The sequence below is a fragment of the Megalobrama amblycephala genome, linkage group LG6, assembly GCF_018812025.1.
Source record: "Megalobrama amblycephala isolate DHTTF-2021 linkage group LG6, ASM1881202v1, whole genome shotgun sequence".
Classification (NCBI taxonomy): Eukaryota; Metazoa; Chordata; class Actinopteri; order Cypriniformes; family Xenocyprididae; genus Megalobrama; species Megalobrama amblycephala.
In genome coordinates, this window is record NC_063049.1 from 18,012,658 (window position 1) to 18,026,804 (window position 14,147).

At 36.7% G+C, this 14,147-nt stretch overlaps 1 long non-coding RNA gene across 1 annotated transcript; it reads right to left on the reverse strand.

Annotated features, from left to right (window-relative positions):
• Window positions 1-425: 425 nt before the first annotated feature.
• LOC125270011 lies at window positions 426-8,109 on the reverse strand. Its single transcript, XR_007185235.1, has 4 exons — window positions 8,039-8,109; window positions 7,199-7,215; window positions 6,722-6,900; window positions 426-525 (listed from the first exon to the last, which is right to left on the reverse strand). It is a non-coding gene; the product is annotated as an uncharacterized LOC125270011 (long non-coding RNA).
• Window positions 8,110-14,147: the final 6,038 nt, after the last annotated feature.

The window sequence follows — 14,147 nt, forward strand, 5'->3', positions numbered from 1 at the left end:
AAATTTGCATTGGTCTTTATTTGCAAATATTTAATGGTTTCCATTGCAGTTTTTGTATTGGTTCTAATAGTTCCATTACAAATTTGTATTGGTCTTTATTTGCACATATTTAATGGTTTCCATTGCAGTTTTTGTATTGGTTCTGATTTGTATGTTTAACTGGTAGCTGTTAATTAGGCCATTGATTAATGAAGTAATTTAAATTATTACTACAATTATACACTGGTTTTCTCCTTGTGGCTTAAAAAAACCCCTCAAGAATATATAATTTTAATTGATATAAACTGCACACCAACTTTTCAATAGCTAACTGTTCAGGTTGTGTTTTGCAAAGAATCAAGAACATGAAACTGAAATCAAAATTATACTTGGATCAAGACCATCTTTTTTACTAAACCCAGCTGGAAATAAACATCTGACAAAAATTATTAACATGATATTTTTTATTATTTAATGTGTAATAGAAATACAAGAACTATGAACTGTGTTTGTGGCTTCACTGTATCCACTGTGGCTGACTTAGACCTGCAAAAAGGAGGAGAATTCATTAGGACAATGTACCTCTTAAACCACATTACCAGTACATGAGATTATCCATACATTATATATTTATATGGGACTCTCAAAGAAGTTGCAAGAACATAGTTGTTGACACAACTTCATTATTTCATCCAACATATTTGGGTGTACTTTGAGCAGATTCAAGATGAATTTTATCCATTAGTCATGTCAGGTTCATAGCATGACAGTCATCTGTTAACCTTCTCCAGTTGTAGGTTAGTGATGCGCGGGTCGTCTCATAACCCGCGAACCCCGCAGGTCGGGTTGGGGCGGGATAAGAAATTGTCACTTTATTTGCGGGGCGGGTCATTAAAAAACAAAATTAAAAACAAATCCATATGTGTTGTGTGCAATTCCCTATAGCCTATATTAAATGTTTGGGAATATCTATTTTCATATTTTTTTTAGGTTCTTTGATACGGTTACAATATGAAGGCTGTAGCAACGTAACCATTTTGGAAACGAAGCGTAAATGTGAACATCAAAGATTTCTTATGCTGCTGCGCCCTCTATAGGACCAGCGACTAGTCGACGTCAAGCTTAAAGTCCCTGTAAAGCCCTATTAAAGTCTGTGTTCTGAGTATGTCACAGCACAGTAAAATGTGTTATTAACCACCCAGCCAAATTTGAATGATTAAAAAAAACGCCAAGTAAATTAAATAAATTATCAAAATCTTGAAAAAATTAGCAGTATTCTCTGCTCTCAAACGATGGGGGCGTGTCCGCTGTCGGCGCTGAAACCACACCCACTCGCGAGAGCTGCCGCCTCAACATATTTGTCTAATCAGTCAAACTCACTGATGCATATAAACAAAAGAATCACGTTAGAGGGTTGCAAAATTTAGTAGAGTTACTGTGGACCACCTACTAATTAAGCACACAAGGCAACATACACTCATTGGTGGGCATGTACTGCCGACTGTTGTCGAGTCAACAGGTGACGGCGCCGTGAGACGGGAGGCCGAGGCGGGAGATAGTCTGTTCAGCCCCATTGACCAATAACAGCAGATTGTCAGTGAATCCCAGTTGTCTGATGAAAGTTTGTAAAACTCTCCGGTGTAAAATTATCACAGCAGAGACTAATTGAATCCATCCCTTCTTCATATCAAATTTAAATAAGGAGAAAAAGCTTCTTTTGTATATTATCGCAACCAGGTAATATGCATTTGTGTGATGAAGGAATTACTAGCTAGCAAAATGTAGGCTGTATAACTAACAGTATTGACACTCGAGATTAAGCGGGCAAGCTGCTGTAGCGTTAGGGGTGGTGCCATGCTCGGTTACTCTAGTGCGTCAGACAGTTATATAGTGTTAGGGGCGTGGCCATGCTCGAGGGCTCCAGTGCGTCATCGAGCCCCCAGTTTAGCTCCGCCTTTTGTGAAAAGGTTCCTGATAATTTACTCACCCCCATGTCATCCAAGATGTTCATGTCTTTCTTTCTTCAGGCGAAAAGAAATTAAGGTTTTTGATGAAAACATTCCAGGATTATTCTCCTTATAGTGGACTTCAATGGAGCCCAAATGGTTGAAGGTCAAAATTACAGTTTCAGTGCAGCTTCAAAGCGTTCTACAGGATCCCAGATGAGAAATAAGGGTCTTATCTAGAGAAACCATAGCTCATTTTCCAAAAAAAATTATATATATGTTTTAACCATAAATGCTCATCTTGAACTAGCTCTCTTCTTCTCTATTAGACACTGCTAAGTGTATTACTGCCCTCCGCAGGCCAAAGTTTGAACTAACTGTTATATACTATTGAACTAACATATTGTATATAAAAATTAGGGCAGTCAGTGTTTCCCACAGGATTTTGTGAGACTGTGGTGGGTGTACATCGGTCCCTCTAGGGGGGTCCGGGGGCATGCCCCCCCGTAGGAAAATTTTGTACATTTTAAATTTAAATGCATAAATCTGGTGCATTCTGAGACCAAAATTTAAGTGATTAGATCAATGAAGAAACTTGTTCTCTTGTAAACAATTTTGTGCTTTAAAAGTAATTTATTTATTGGTGATGGTAGGGCACATTAGTCACGTACACGTATATAGTAGGCTAAATGAGTGGTTCATATGAGTAGTTCATAAGTGGTCAAACATGTAGATTAAACATTTAAACCATTAAAAATATGTACAAAAGGTTACCTTTATTGAATTTATTTATTAGTGGGGGCCTGTATCTATACATCTGTATATGTGCAACTAATGGTCACTCTTTGACAATCCAGAATGCACTAAACACACTACTTTATTATAGAGAAAAAAAAACAAATGATTAAAATTATATAATCATAAGATGACCAATAAATAAATAAATAAAAACTAGGTGACTACAGGGAGTGCAGAATTATTAGGCAAGTTGATTTTCTGATCATATTTTTTTCCCAAGCACATTTTACCAATTCCAATCCACATCAATCTTAATAACTACTATTAATATTGTTTTTAATCATTTATAAGTGATATATAATTGTTCATGAAGGCTGGAAATGAAAAATGCCTTATATTCAGGTGTGCAGAATTATTAGGCAAGTTTTCTTTTACAGGCAAAATGAGCCAAAAAAGAGATTTAACTCAGACTGAAAAGTCAAAAATTATTAAATACTCATGAGAAGGACGCAATACTAATGCAATACTAGAAATTGCAAAGTTAAAGCATGACCAAGGGACAGCAAAATGCTCATTGGGTCAGCGGGGTCAGACAAAAACAGGTGGAAAAGAAAAGACACGTTAACTGCAAAATAATTAAGAATTATGTGTGAAACCATCAGGAACCCTTTAGTCTCCAGCGCCACCATTTTCCAGAACTGCAACCTACCTGGAGTCTCCAGAAGTGCAAGGTCTCAGGATCTCAGAGACTTAGGTTAGCTAAAGAATCCTAAAAAATGACCCGCACTTGATAAGAATCACAAGCTGAAGTGTTATAAAATACATGAAGACTGGGTTTTTATAGGCCTTATAAACCGACAGCTTGAGAGTGACTCCTGAAGGACCAGCACCACATCCTCTTGTACCACTGTTTGAAGAATTTATCTTCCAGAATCTGGCAGTAAGTTTTGGAAGATCATTTTTAGTCCATCTCTGCAAGACAGACATTTCAGGATAAGAGATGGACTAAAAGTGAACTCAAACACCTTACTGCCAGATTCTGGATAAATTCTTCAAACAGTGGTACAAGAGGATGTGGTGCTGGTCCATCAGGAGTCATTCTCAAGCTGTCTGTCTATAAGCCCTATTAAAACCCAGTCTTCATGTATTTTATAACACTTCAGCTTGTGATTCTTATCAAGTGCAGGTCATTTTTTAGGATTCTTTAGCTAACCTAAGTCTCTGAGATCCTAACACCTTGCACTTCTGGAGACTCCAGGTAGGTTGCAGCTCTGGAAAATGGTGGCGCTGGAGACTAAAGGGTTCCTGATGGTTTCACACTTAATTCTTCACCTTAATTCTTAATTATTTTGCAGTTAACATGTGTCTTTTCTTTTCCACCTGTTTTTGTCTGACCCCGCTGACCCAATGAGCATTTTGCTGTCCCTTGGTCATGCTTTAACTTTGCAATTTCTAGTATTGCATTAGTATTGCGTCCTTCTCATGAGTATTTAATAATTTTTGACTTTTCAGTCTGAGTTAAATCTCTTTTTTGGCTCATTTTGCCTGTAAAAGAAAACTTGCCTAATAATTCTGCACACCTGAATATAAGGCATTTTTCATTTCCAGCCTTCATGAACAATTATATATCACTTATAAATGATTAAAAACAATATTAATAGTAGTTATTAAGATTGATGTGGATTGGAATTGGTAAAATGTGCTTGGGAAAAAAATATGATCAGAAAATCAACTTGCCTAATAATTCTGCACTCCCTGTATATAATTCAGCAGCAAAAATTATGCTGGCCTAATTCTTGAAAAAAATTTGCACAGAAATTTTATAAAATCCAAATGTTAAAAGTTTAAAATTACTATTTGTATTACGAAATGAAAAAATATATATTTATATTAGCTTTATATTTATATGTAAAAATTATATGTATTTATATTAATGTAAGATTAAAAGACATTCATTTTAAATGTATTGTGCAAATTTTTAATGGGGCAACAAGCTATAGATACGACAGAACAAAATAGGCTATTAATAATCTTTCAGTTCGCAAAACCAGCATAATATGAAACGCTTCAAAACAGCAGCACAAACCGCTTATGTGCATCCCGGTTGCAGAATAATGTGCTTGAAGCAATATGGAATCGCAGTGCGCAGTTGCGCTGCGCATTGAAAAGTTCACGGCACAAAGAGAATCTCTGTTTATATCTACATCTAAATTAACAGTTTATTAATCATATGTTTCTTCTCACTTTTAAATTCCATATATCGTGCGTGTGACGCGAATTAAGTCCTTGTGTTGTGCGATCTAACAGACACCCTGTAGCCAGTATGATGACATCATTCAGAAACGGCAATAAACTCCAGCAAGATAAAGTCATTTTATGCAAATCCACAGTCCTTTATCTACATATCAAGTATTATAATGGGCATATATTATATTGGAGAGTTTTACCGTGCGTGCTGCTGACTGCCGTTACCGAACACGACGCGCTGCGCTGTGAGAATGATTGACAGCTGCTGCGGAGGGAAGACGAGTTTCCGTGAACTTAAATTTAACGATGCACATATCCTTCTGTCCCTCACATGAAGCTATGAAATGGCTTCAGATGAGTTTGAATATAGTGCACGAAAACTTAATTGGTGCTAGTCTATTTATTTTGCTCTATGACTCCCACTTTTGCCATATGAAAGAGCGCAATTATCAGACGGTTATTTAAATATCGCGACAAGCCTAATTTCCGTTTCATTTTGAGACTGTGGCGGGACAAATTAGAATGTGGCGGGCCGCCACAGTCTAGTCAATGTATGGGAAACACTGGCAGTAATACACTTAGCAGTGTCTACACTGCCGGAATTCAAATAGAGAAGAAGAAGAAGAGAGTTACAGTGGGTTCCAAACGGGATATATTGCCCTCCGAAGGGAACTTCGGAGTGAAAACAATCATGGCCGCCATATTGAAGGGTCGTTCCAAACTGAAGTGCTCAAAACTGACCACTTCAAAGGGCCCTTCGGAATTAAGGATTTCGAAGGGTACAACTGATGGACACTTCGGGCCCCCATGATCCTTTGCACAGGAAAGTTGTTTGACATCACAGAATGGGTACAGGAGGTTAGGAGTTCGATTTTACCTATAAATGTATGTATAGTATTTTTCTGTACTATTGTAATAATTATATGAGTTAGATTTAGTAAATTATTATGGTCAAAACGACAGTGTACTTCAACAAAAATACTTTACAGCTCCCTTTATTAGTCCATTCAAATGTTTCAAATACATAGACACAATATACAATATGGTGTAATAAACCTAAATAAATAAACTAACGTTAAACAAAGGGCGCCGCTTGCACAATCTACTCCTCCTTGATTGTCTCGTTAAGATGACGCAGAAGTGCATTCCAAAAAAAAGAGGGTTTTTTTTACCCCTATACCCTTCATCCCTTCGAAGCTCTCACTCCGAAGGGGAAACCATCTGAAAGGAATTAGGGCATAGGGATGAGCCCTTCCGAATGGAACGCAGGGCTACTTCAAGATGAGCATTTATGGTTAAAATGTATAAAATTTTATTTATTTTTTTTAGAAAATGAGCGATGGTTTCTCTAGATAAGACCATTGTTTCTTGTATGGGATCGTGTAGAATAATTTGAAGCTGCAATGAAACTAATTTTGACCTTCAACTGTTTGGTGTCCATTGAAGTCTACTATATGGAAAAAAATCCTGGAATGTTTTCATCAAAAACCTTAATTTCTTTTCGACTGAAGAATGAAAGACATGAACATCTTGGATGACATGGGGGTGAGTAAATTATCAGGAAAAGTTTATTTAAAAGTGGACTAATCCTTTAAGTGAAAACTCTTACCTAAGAATTTTTACTGCTATTTAGGAGAACTTTTAGTTGTAAGATAAAACATTTCGTGAATACAGCCCCAGGTATATTGGACCAGGTTTGGTGTTAAAGTCTGCAGGACAGTGGTTCTCGAGGGCCAGAGCTGAGATCACCTACAATATGTTATGAACATGACTTTCAGAGATCCAAATTGACTGCTAGATCGATCACTTACAACAGTGGTGTCCAGTCCTGGTCATGGAGGACCAACGTCCTGCAGTATGTAGCTCCAACTTTCTCACACACCTGCCTGTAGTTTCTGGTGATCCTGAAGACCTTCATCAACTGGTTCAGGTCTGCTTAATGGCTGGGGCCACAGTTAATTCTGCAAACAGGACTAGATGGCAATAAATACTGAAAAGAGAGAGGACAAACAAAATTTAATGGTATAAAGCCAGTTTAAAAATTGTATTCATGAATATGTATAATAACATCTGAGAATGTACACCACTGTACTAAAAAATACAGTATTTGCCATTTAAGTGAGGATCATCTCATTTTTAAAAAATGACACCCGAAATATTAACAGATAACATAAGCAAAATCTTCATGAAAATACAGTTATATGATGCAAAGAAAGTTTTTATAAATGTGCATGACAAATCTACAATGCAAAAACTGAGAATGTATGACTGAGTCAAACAGTACTTACAGAGCAGAACCAATGATCTGATTACACACAAGGAAGAGGGAGAAAAAGAAACAAAAATTAATATATCAGTCAAATATTGCTCTGTATGGATGAACGTGCTGATTAAATATACACATTCAAGAGAAACTATTATATTAATATTTTAGTGATTTATTTCATGGCCTAAATGTTTTACTTCAGTTATATCTTTTCATAATTAATTAAATATTACAGATGGTTGATTTAATTTGACAGTTATCTTTTCGGGTGAATATAGGCCAATGAGTCCTCTCTCTCTCTCTTTCACTCTCTGTCCCCGCGCGTGCACGCGCCAGCTTGTGCGTGAGACAATACGTACAAAGTTATTGTAAAATCTGTTATTTTTAGGTCACGATAACATGATAGTAATATGACCGTAGCTTATGTAACGAGATTTAATAAGGGTGTGCAGCTTAGTTATTGTATTTACGTCGCTGTTTAAAACTTTAATACAAAGACACAACTCAGCCCGGCCATCATGGCTAGCTCAGTCGAGACATCGCGTAAAAACAGCAACGGAAAAACAATAATAAATCAAATTAACACCGAAATGGATGTAAAACAATTCAAGGTAATGAATTAATGCGGTTTTTAAAGTATATTACCTCAGATTACCAGAAAATGAATTGTCCGAGCAGCTAGTCGACCGTTATAACCGTTATAATTTAAACGCAGCAAGCTAAATAATATAACTTACTCATCAGATAAACCACTAAAGCGGGTGTAATTTAATTCCAATTAATTAATTCATTACCATTTCGACCTGTTACACTAATTTTAATAGAAAACTCAGAAATTACTATAGAAATATAAAAAGCTTACCTGTTTGCGGTACCAGTCGATTCCGGAATGACAGTTCATGGATGCTGTTCCAGCAGTCTCATTGGTTAGAATTAATCACGTGATGTCATATTATTAATCATTTTTATTTATTTATTTATTGCCATTTCAGAAAAATAATATATTAATATTGTGTGTGTGCATTATTATATATATATATATATATATATATATATATATATATATATATACACACACACACACACACTACCGTTCAAAAGTTTGGGGTCAGTAAGATTTTTTAATGTTTTTAAAAGAAGCCTCTTCTGCTCACCAAGGCTACATTTATTTGATAAAAACAATAAAATAAAAAATACAGTAATATTGTGAAATATTATGACAATTTAAAATGACTGTTTTCTATTTTAATATATTTGAAACTAATTTATTCTTGTGATCAAAGCTGAATTTTCAGCATCATTGCTCCAGTCTTCAGTGTCACATGATCCTTCAGAAATCAGTCTAATATGATGATTTGATGCTCAAGAAACATTCATTATTATTATCAATGTTGAAAACAGTTGTGTACAATTTTTTTTTTTAATTCTTCGATGAATAGAAAGTTCAAAAGAACACCCTTTATTTAAAATAGAATATTTTCTAACATTATAATTGTCTTAAAATAACTCATCCTTGATGAATAAAAGTACTGATTAATTTTATTTCTATCCCCTAAAAATAAAATTAAAATTCTTACTAACCCCAAACTTTTGAACGGTAGTGTTTAATGTTACAAAAGATTTAGATTTCAGACAAATGCTGTTCTTTTGAACTTTCTATTCATCATAGCATCATGAAATAAAATGTAAACATTTTTTTTCAACATTGATAATAATCATAAATGTTTCTTGAGCATCACATCATCATATTAGATTGATTTCTGAAGGATCATGTGACACTGAAGACTGAAGTAATGATGCTGAAAATTTAGCTTTGATCACAGAATAAATTACACTTTACTGTATATTGACATAGAAAACAGCTGTTTTAAATTGGAATAATATTTCACAATATTACTGTTTTTGTTTGTATTTTTAATCAAATAAATGCTGGCTTGGTGAGCAGAAGATACTTCTTTTAAAACATTAAAAAAATCTTACTGACCCCACACTTTTGAATGGTAGTGTGTGTGTATATATATATATATATATATATATATATATATATATATATATATATATATATACACACACACACACACACACACACACACACAGTTGTCTCAGTCTGACTTTATTGGTCTGGGAGCAGCTACAAACAGGTAAAGACAGTACTTGTCTTACTATCTTGTTGACTGTGTGCAGTTTTAGTTATGGGATGGGCAATTGAATGTAATGACATTGGTGACATTTTACTAGATTGTTAAAAATAGTTTGATTAACCCTGTGCCTTGAGCATTTAATCATAAAATAATGATTTAACTTGTACTGTGCTGTGAACATGGGGGGTTGCCCACAGTAAACCTGCTATGGGCCCCGGAGCTAAGGGCCCCACATGGGCTAACCAACTGGGGGCCTGTGTGGGTTTTCATGGGGCCCCAAAGAGTTTGCTCTTGCCCACACAGCCCCACAGAAAACCCACACTTAGTGGGAAAAGGATGAAATCAAATTAAACTTGAGTTCTATGTTGATAAATTAAAATTGATTTCTGGATATCTATGTTATTTTTGTACACACGCAAACAAACACGTTGTGCTTTCATGTTTTATGGGGACTTTCCATATACATAATGGTTTTTATACTGTAAAAATTGTATATTCTATCCCCCTACACTAACCCTACCCCTAAACCAACCCATCACAGAAAACATTCTGCATTTGGGAAAATGGGACAAATATGACCTATGAATATGATCTAATACAGTGGTTCTCAACTCCAGTCCTCGGGACCCACTGCTCTGCACGTTTTGTATGTCTCTCTTATCTGACACACTCAGTTCAGTTCATGGAGCTCTCTCCTTGAGAGGTGATGATCTGAGTCAGGTGCATTAAATAAGGGAGACTTACAAAATGTGCAGAGCAGTGGGTCCTGAGGACTGGAGTTGAGAACCACTGATCTAATATGACCTATGACTTATATGAATGAACAATTTTGTGTGAATTCTATTAAACAATACATATATTTAACAGTATAATTTCTACATATTACATAAGGATAAGCTTAATACCATTAAACAATTTAAACAATTTAGTTTGTGTGTCATATTTAATCTATTTTGTTGTGTTGCAATAATTGTAAAAATAAATAAATCTGCATCTAACCTAAAAATTGTGTATGTGTACATCATTAAATCAAACTAAAGAAACCACTCAATTTATTGGAGTTCTAATGGTTCATACTGGTGTCGAGTAGATACCAACGTGTAATCTATAGGTTGCCAAAGATGTTCTATTGGTCCTTAATGGTATCCAATAGGCAAAATATGCTACCAATAGAAGAAGGCAAATTACCAATAGAAACCCACTTGGACCATTATATTTTCCATTAAAACCAATACAGGCAAATAAGCAAAACTTGCCACCAATAGAAAAAAGCAAATTACCCATACAGACCCACTAGGACCATTACAGTTTCCATTAAAACCAATACAGTTCCCTTTAAAACCATTAAAACCATTACAATTTCTGTAATTGTTTCTATTGTTTTTTTCAGCAGGGAAAGACTTTTTAAAATGATAGCGTGGCCGTGTGTCCACCAAAGCGTTTTTTCCAGCGGCTAGTGTACTGCGTTTATCACTGTCACTTTTTAGCCAGCTGTCCAATCAGACATAACCGACTGCGGCTTTGCGCTGCTCCGAGGCAGGGCAAGTAACACAGTATTGTTCCTGAAGGATTGGTTGAGAGCAATGCGGATGCTAGTCGGCATGAGCTCATCATCGGGGTCCACGAGGTCCACCGCTGTTATTGAGGGCAGACAGACTCACAGTGCTGCTCCTGAAAGGGCATCATCCAGGCAAAAGCGCCGCGGTCCAGAGGCACTTTTCTGAGGAAAAAGTGTCATACTCACCGGAATGCTAATTGGAGCAACCATCCTGAAACACCATCCTAGGAAATTAACGTATATCAACGGCAAGCTGAGATGGCTTCTTCTAGCTGAAGGAAAAGATTCTGAGGCAATGGCATTCAGCGCCACCCTATAATGCGGGGAGCCCGCCTTTATTTTGCGCGCTTGAATGCCATTGGTGGGCAATTTCTCACCTGCGGGATTTCATAAGGTGTATTTGCTGTCACAAAGCTCTCTGTCTATAATGTTAATTTCCACTAGATGGCGCTTGTGTACTTTAGCACTCATTTACTAAAGCTACATTTGACTAGTCTAATTTTGTATATTTTGACTATTTTATTATGTTAATTGTGATTTCTATACTGACCTGTTGTTTATTTGTGCAAAATTTATTCTTTCTAAGATTTTTTTGGTTATATTTTATTTTATTCCCATCGTGCTTTTGTATGTCACTTCCTGTTTTGTCATCCACATGAAGAGATGGAATAATGTAAGCCATCCAACCAAGAATCTGCAAGATATAATCCCCTCTCTTAGCTCACAAGCAGGAAAAAGTGGTATGTGGATATATTTTCTGTTTATTTGTGAGTTTAAGGTGATATGTTTGTAACTGAATGTGTGACTGATGTTATGTTGTATATTTCATCCTCTTTTACTCAGTTCTACGGTGTTAATGTCTATATTGGTGTCTATGTCGATGAGTGCATTAAACATCTGTGAAAAAGGAACCTCAGTCTTCGCATTGTGACTAAGGGCAGCATAGTAGAACACTTAACTGCGTCGGTGAAGGCCAAGAGCATCAGATGGTAAAGCGGCACAAGGAAGTCGGCCAGCAAGAGGCCATACGTATTGGATAAGGGAAGTACACCTTTTAAAAATTGCAGTTGACTGACTGAATGAAGAAGCCAGTGGGCAAGTAAAGGCTGAACAAGCAAGCACTTTTAAGTTAGTGACTTGGTAGCAGCACAAAGTCTTGTGAACTGTGCTCAAGTTTGCACTGGTATTTCCATCACCTTCATTCTAAGAAAAAGTTGGACATTTTTCTATTATTGGTTGGCTTATTAGGAAACTAAAAACTTGACAGTTCTGTAGTTTATTATGATTTACATGGTTGTGTCACATAAGTCTATCTGAGTTAGTGGCTATACACTAGGACTTTAGATTTCCCTCTTTGAATATCACATTGTAGAGCAACACCGTATTGACATGTCTGACACAAGTGAAAATACAGTGCTGTCCACTAAAGAAGTTAGCTATGCAGCCCCAATTACACAAGACTTAGACAATGCAGAGCAGGTCATCCCACCACAGCTGGCTGATATAGCTGACCAAATTGAAGTTGCTGCACAAGTACAACAACCACAAGTCACAGATATTAGAAGAAGCCAGTGTGCACGCACACTCACTGAAAAGGGTGAAACACTCCAAGATGCTAAACTAAACAAACTGAAAAGAAGCTTTGAGTAGAAGTACAGGAGATGGAAAATCACATCAGTGGTTTGAAAAGAGCCATTAAGAACAATGATGATGCTGAGTTTGTTTCTGAAGTTGTGAGCACTATTAATGCTACTCAGTCTGAGGTCGACCATATTTATGGTGACATAAGAAGCATTACAAGTCCTGAACCTGAAATTCGGAGGAAAAATGACACTTGTCTTGCCATTACTAGTACTGTAAATGAGAAGGCTCAATGCTTCCTCAATGGAGATCCTGAGGACATTCCCTGGCCTGATTCAGATTCAGTGTTTGAAGCCACTGTGTCCAGCATCATCTCAGCAACTTCCAATAAGTCAAAGTCTGTTTCCAAGATGTCCAGTCAATCTTCCCATGATTCTCTAGAAGCAGCAGCTGAAGTAGCGGCTACACAAGAGGTGATTAAAATAATGAAGACACAACATCAATATGAAGAGGAAATTAGGAAACTTGAGGCAGAGGATGAAAGCTTAACAGCAGAGAGAGAAGCTCAAGAAGAGGAGATAGAAGCAGAGCATGCAAGAAAAAGGGCTCAATTTATCTCAGAAAGTTACTATGAGGAAAGTAAAGCTGGAGGAGAAGAAAAAGGGAGTGGAACGATTGGAGGAACTAAAAAAGCATAATGCAGCTCAAGCAAGGCTACAAGTTTATGCTGTAAGCATCAAAGGGGATGAGTTTGAACAGTGTTCTGTTCCTCTTCAGCAAAGACAAGAAGATTATACTTCTCAACTAAATGTTCCTATTTCTCTTTCTCAGACGTTCATGTGCACTCAAGTCACTGCCCCTTTAAACCAGCCCTCCAATCACACAAGCTCATATCTCTCAGTCAGCTACATTGGCTGCTCCAAATGAAGCTTCTAATGATCTTGTGAAGCCACTTGCTGAAGTGATTTCAGCCAATAGGAATCCGATTCCAGAACCAGTTGTTTTTTTCTGGAAATCCTCTTAAGTATAATGACTGGAAACTGTCCTTCCAAATGTTAATTAATTGCAAGAACTTGCCAGCCCAAGAAAAGCTCTTCTTTCTACGCAAGTATGTGAGTGGTCAAGCCAAGAGAGCTATTGAAGGACACTTCCTGATTGGAACAGAAACCCCTTACACGGCTGCTTAGAACATACTTGATGACAGGTTTGGCAATCCGTTTGTAGTTGGCAGGTCGTTTCGTGACAAAATACAGTCATGGCACAAGATTACTACCAAAGAAACCAAAGACCTCCATGAATTTGTAGATTTCCTGAGCAGGGTTGAATCGAAGGTTTACAAGCTCCAAATGACTGTGTTGAAAATCAAAGGATATCAGCCAAATTGCCGAAATGGTTGAGTTCACATTGGAATAGAGCAGCAACCAAGTTTCAAGATGAATTCAGAAGGTTCCCTGATTTCAAGTACTTTGTCGAATTTCTCAACAAAGAAGCTAGAATCGCATGCAACCCTATCACCTCACTGCAAACAATAAAGCCAATCAAATTGCAACTCAACTGCCAAGACATTCACCACTAGTTCCAGTGAAAGGACTAGTATTATGTGTGTCTTTTGTAAGAGATATGGTCATACTCTTCATTAGTGTCACAAGATTATGGAAAGACCAGTTGAAGAAAGATTTAAGTTTGTACAG